Source organism: Periplaneta americana, chromosome 16, assembly GCF_040183065.1.
Source record: "Periplaneta americana isolate PAMFEO1 chromosome 16, P.americana_PAMFEO1_priV1, whole genome shotgun sequence".
In the NCBI taxonomy this organism is placed as follows: domain Eukaryota; kingdom Metazoa; phylum Arthropoda; class Insecta; order Blattodea; family Blattidae; genus Periplaneta; species Periplaneta americana.
In genome coordinates this window covers 131,540,686-131,547,219 of record NC_091132.1, presented here as the reverse complement: position 1 = coordinate 131,547,219, position 6,534 = coordinate 131,540,686, and the positions used below count along the sequence as shown (strand labels likewise).

At 35.4% G+C, this 6,534-nt stretch overlaps 1 non-coding gene across 1 annotated transcript; it reads left to right on the top strand.

Annotated features, from left to right (window-relative positions):
- Window positions 1-279: 279 nt before the first annotated feature.
- On the top strand, window positions 280-351 carry TRNAY-AUA (transfer RNA tyrosine (anticodon AUA)). Its single transcript has one exon. It is a non-coding gene; the product is annotated as a tRNA-Tyr (tRNA).
- The last annotated feature ends 6,183 nt before the right edge of the window (window positions 352-6,534 follow it).

Sequence of the window (6,534 nt, the reverse complement as noted above, 5' to 3'; positions counted from 1 at the left end):
TGTGATGACGCAGAATACCTGCATGGAAATATCATTATGTACTTCGGTACATTAAAATAATATATATGATATGCGTAAATCACTTCGTGATTTAAGACGGCGCTTATTCCGTCGGATCCCGGCCAACTAGTCACTCATAACGAGTGCACCTCAGCACATTTGTGGACTTCAGTCTTACGTTCATAGACATCTATGACGTAGTGCAGAGGGCGGCCACTAGAGGGAACCCAAGAGTTGGAACTTAATCTGAGACGATTCTGTCCGGCGCCGGGGTGGGTATCCGGTGTGGCTTAGTGGATAAAGCATCAGCACATAGAGCTGAAGACCCGGGTTCAAATCCCGGTGCTGGAGGGAATTTTTCTCCGTTCCATTACTCTTTCATCATATTCATAATACTTGCCAATTAAAGAAATGATACTTCTGAATGGTTCGTTCTCTATTTGTATTATTCTTTTAACTTCCAACTAAAGAAAAAACGAATTTTACAAACAACTTTAAATTAGTGCAACTCTGAAAATATTGAGAATAGGAACTATGTTTATATGACATTTTTTGCTCAAAATTTCTTTAGAAATAAGCTCCGTAAAGGACGGTAAACCCTCGTGAATCACCCTTTATTATTATTGATTAATTTGTCTTTTGTTAACCTCAAACAAGAAACTCTGTGACGGCGAAAAAACGCTACGAACTTTTGTATTAACTCAGTACAAGCCAATGTTTATATTCTTGGGACAAATGGTACGCAGACACATATTGTGCGCCTTCTGTGTTGTCAGTATAGCACAGAGGTACCGCTGAGACAACACAGGTTAGAAAATTACAGGAGACCACACTCCAGTGCTCAAAAATCAAATGCTACCTGAATTACATTTTTGAAATGCGAGACTTCTTCAGGATTCACTCAACTAATAGACTGCCAGGAATATTGAAGCATAGGGCGGTACACTGGAGCAGACAACTGATTATGAATAACATACTGCATTTTCATTATAAACACTCGATTTCCCAAATTAAGTTCTGGATTCTCAGCAAGAGTCCTTATGCAATTTGTTATCCTCCGAGCATATATTTTGTAATGTCTAAGGAAATAGATATCCAGAGGCTGGATATATTTAGTTCTTTTAGGTGGAATGATCATACATTCCATGTCCTAGGCTTGGAATGATTCATTTATTAAGGTTGTGTCCTTGTGCGTATTCAATGACTCTCACAACAGTCTACATTTTTGATTAGCTGCAATATTTTCAAACAGAACATTGGAGAAAAATGTTCTTAAATGGGCTTTAGATATTTTACCACTCTTACTAGTTTCTAGGGTAAGGTAGGGTAAGGTGTCCCATCCCCTTAACTTGTGCAGTGCTCTCCCCACCCCTCAACTTGTACAGTGCTCTAAGAGACAAACCACACATTACACAAACGAATGCTTTTGGGAGCTTTACAGAGATGTAAAGATGGGCCTGTGTACAAATTTTGGATACGAAATTCCTGTTCGAACCGAAACCCTTCCCTTGTAAATCTGTTTCCCACATCAGTAATCGAACAATGGGTACCTATGATGGAAGCGCGCTCACTATCCGCTAAGCCATGGTAGAGGATTTTGTTCATCCATCCATTAAATAATTTATTCAACCCACCTTAATCATTTATCCATCCGCCTATTGTATTATTTATCGTGTAATTTATAAATAATTATTTGATAAATAAATTAAACTTTCAGATGTCTCATGTCTGACTAATGTGATCAGACTCATAATATATAAATTATGAGATTTTTGGAAGGAACTTGAAAGTAATACTTTTTTATTTATTTATTTTTCCAAACTTTCAACTAAATAAATAATACTGTGTTATTTATGAAGTACTCTGTGCACGCATTGAAACTAATATCGCCACAGAAATAATTTTATCATCGGTTGACATTAAACACGTAACGCTATTGTTTCAGAGTCCTCTTCCAAAATGAAAGAGTATAAATGTGGTTGTCAATTTATATTTCATCTGAATAAAACATAGTGTTTATATGATTCATGGGATTATACTAATGTATATGCAAAATTGTCATTGAATAACGTAATGTCCATTGGCTTTAGGGAACATGGTTACGATTCGATGGGACGATAATAAACATTTATTTTGAGACCAGTGTTATCACCGTTATACTGGCTAACTTACTGCGGTCTGCCTGGATAACTGAATTGCAGAACGACTGATTTTATGACTGTCAAACTTCGTGTTTGGTGTACTAGATTTGGTGCGTGTAGTAATATTCTGTCTGTGAATCTATGAATTTGTCTTCATTGTACGCACTCACGTTACTGTAATACAAAATTTATGATAACTTACTGAAAATTATAGTGTCTTTTCTCTAAATTACATGAAAAAATGATAAAATCTCAATTACTGAATGCATCTTGTTTTGGTAGAATACATTAAGGCAATTCACAAAAATAGACCAGTTATCAATAATGTAAAAAAACCGACCTCTGAGGAGAATAATATTTTTATAAATCCTGCGTGGAGTTGTATTTTTCAAAATTATTTAGTTTGCATCACTGTTTTAACTTTTTATAAGAGTTTATATTTGAACTTAAATATCATATTTTACCCTGAGATGGCTCACATCTTTTTGTTTTGACATTAAACTGGAATATATTGAAATTCGTTTCTGATTGCTACAGTACTGATTTTTTTTTTCAAATAATGTGAACATCGAGAGCATAAAAGTGACGTTTATTTCTTAATTTATTTAATAACTAGGCCTAAATGGGAGGTACTCTCCGGATGGCCTTTATAGTACCACTTGAAGATGAATAAACACTAGAGACTGCACTGATGAGAGAGACATTTGAGATCACTTTTGAGATTTACCATAGTGAGGACTACGTATGTGTAATTCCTAAAAATCTAATTTGGCCATCTCTTCAGTGTTGAAACTAATACCAGATATCATCAAAGAGGGTTGAATCACAACGCTACGTACTGAAATAATAATAATAATAATAATAATAATAATAATAATAATAATAATAATAATAATAATACAATATTAACAATAACAATGTCTGTATTTATCACATCTCACTTTATGTGGCGAGGTGTTTCCTAAATGGTTCAGTAATTTTTGATATAATAGCCTATATTTTTCTCCTGGACTTCTCGCAATTTATGCTGGTAATTAGGATTAGTATGATCTAATATTAAAATTTATTTTGTCTGGCAACATGAAATTCATTGCTTTGACTAAACAGTTTACGATTCATGAGAGTTAATCTAAAAATATATATACTTGCTTGCATTTTCATCAGTTTCCTTTACTGCAAACCGAAATTGTTGCTACCAACATAACGGTTAGAAAATAACTACCAGTTGTAGTATTTGTCAGTACCCGAAATTCGAAACGAAGTTGGTGAAAGAAAATTCAACCTGAGAGCTAGAAAATCACTATAATCCACTAGCATAGATAGTAATAGGGGAAGAATGGTTAGGTTTCACCTTTATGGTATTAAGTAAGGTGATCCGGACTGTAGATGGATTATTAGACATTATAGAAAAACCTAAACGTGATCAGTATTATAGAAGATACACAACCTTACCAGCAAAAATGATTGGAGCATCTCGGAAGACTACTCCAAATCGTATATAAAAATTATCATGAAAGTAATATCCAGTAGGAAAGACGGACATAGGCCTACCACGACAAAGAGAAGAGACCAGACACGCCTTCTATAACCGTAAGGGAAGATATCACAACAAAGGGCCTAATCTATACACGTCCATGATTATGATAATGATATTTGAAGGATTGGAATCATTGTTGTAAGATCATTTTTCATACATATAGTAGTTAGGTCGTCTCGCGCCGTGGCGTAGTGGTCTAAGGCATCCTACCTAGGACTCGCATTACGGAATGCGCTCTGGTTCGAGTCCTCATGGGGGGAGAAATTTTCTCATGAAATTTCGGTCAGTGTATAGGACCGGTTTCCACCCAGCATCGTGATGCAATTGGGGACCTACGACAGGTAGCGAAATCCAGTTGCGAAAGCCAGCTATAACGGCTGGGGAGATCATCGTGCTAACCACACGATACCTCCATTCTGGTTTGATGATCGTCCACCACTGCTTCGGCATGTAGGCGGTCTAGGCCCTTCACGGGCTGTAGCGCCACGGATTATTATTATTATTATTATTATTATTATTATTATTATTATTATTATTATTATTATTATTATTATTGTTATTACAGTCAACTCCGGATATAGTGAACCTCTGCAGACTTGCATATTTCGTTCTCTATATCTGAGGTTCACTATATCCGAACCGTCTCTCCCCTAACTTTAAATGAAATTGTGAACAAGAGAAAAAAATATTTAATTTTTGTGGAATGGATTACACTGCATACTGTATTCTGTTACTCACAGTTGATTTACTTACACTAAGCTGTGGACCCACGTCCGCTTGCGAAAGATCACGTTCAATGTTACTTATAATATTCGCCTTATCTTCCAAACAAAACACTTTACGCTTCGACATTTTTTTTCAGTACATTCACTTTTCGAACACTAAAAACAGACTGATTAGGTAGAAATGTCAAACGCTGTTATGGTGTGACTGCGTACTCAGCCTTGGAATTTCCGGGGTCACTTAATGGAAATTGGGAGAGGTTTGATGGAGTATGAAAGCCATCGAAATCTTACCTTCTATTATTCTCTGGACATAATGTCCGTCTCCTTTTAATAAAAGAAGGCAATTTAATTTTCCATTGTTTCGGTGCTATCCGTCATAATGGAAATGTTTCTAAGAACAAAAGGCAACCCTTTGACAGTGGAGGATTAGAAATATATAACAGTAGAGTAGTGTGCCTGAGAACAGAATGTCAACCCTTCGATGGTGGAGTGAGGCAGGTCGTCACGCTTTGCCTGGATTTACAGTACAGCTCATTGTCTAGGAATCACTAATCCTACCTTTGTCCTTTAACTAAAGGAGTATGAAACTTATGCTGGGTTGCAAGAAAGCATTTATAGGTTCGTTAAACGCTATTGGTCCTATAACTGTCCATTTAGCATTAGTAAGCGTTGCAAGAACGACCTTTAAAGCTACTGGTTCGTTAAAGCACTCTGTAAACTATAGGTGGAAAATCGGGGCTGTAAACTGTTAACGAATCGTTAGCCGCCATATTGTACGTATATTTCTTGTTTTTGTATCTGACAGTATTAAGTAATTTCGTGGATATATTATCATCAGAAACATGTAAGTAACATGTAATATACATATCACAATGAACTCGAGATTCATGCGTGTATAGGAAAAGTTTTGTGAATAAAACAATTTTATTACCGGTATTATTATAGAATCGTCTGACGTAGAGGTTATGTTGGATATGGTACAACATCTACCAAGACCAAGAATACTGAGAGACAGATCGAATCCTCTAGAAGAATATGATAATATTGATTTTAAGGTTAGATTTAGATGATCAAAAGACACATTCATGGCTCTCTTGCACGAAATAGGGCATCATATTGGAAAACAAATCGCACGCAGTAAGACAGTATCAGCAAGTAACAGCTGTTGATTGCCTTGCGCTATTACGCAATAGGAGCGTTTCAGAATGTGATAGTGGATCATATTCATGTTTATAAATCTACAGTATGTAGAATAATAAGATGTGTGACTGCATTGCAAGAATGAGAGAACAATACATTACTATGCTTCAAGGAAATTCTGTACTAACAGTAAAACAGGATTTCTTCTCAAGTTGCAATTTTCCCAACGTTATTGGTGCATAGACTGTAGCCATATGAAAATTCAAACCCATAGTGGACACTTGAATGAGATGTACCGAAACAGGAAGGGTTACTTCTCTATCAATCTGTACCAAGAATCGTTGCATGTTTGCCTCGGTCAGTATCTGATGCCTGTCTTCTGCAAAGTTTGAGAACAATGACTATCCAAAAACACAATATTACCATAGCGACACGCACGTATAATAAGCGAATTATTTGCGCCGGCTACGATGGCTCTGTCGTTTTGAATCTTTTCCGTTTAAAGATGGAATAGCTAACAGATCGTTAAATATCACATTTGCAACGATCTATACTTTAAAGAATGGAATAGTTTAAAGGTCCTTTAATTAATGGGAGAATAGCAATTTATGGAACAGGCTTCTTGCAACCCAGCATTAGAATGTTGTTCTCAACACATCCTTTCAATTTTATACAAGAAGGTCTGACTTCAAATAAGAATTTGTTAGGATACAAGGTTCACTATAACAGAGTTCACTATATCCAGAGTTGACTGTATTATTATTATTATTATTATTATTATTATTATTATTATTATTATTATTATTGTTATTATTGTTATTATTGTTATTATTATTATTATTATTATTATTAGGTATAAACCGAATAAATGAAACTACACTTCCTCAAATAGTCTACAAGGAAACAACTTAGAATGAAGAGTAATTCGATGATCTTAGTACTGGCGAAGTGAAAGAAAAAATAACACATAAGTTTGCATGGAGGCTCAACT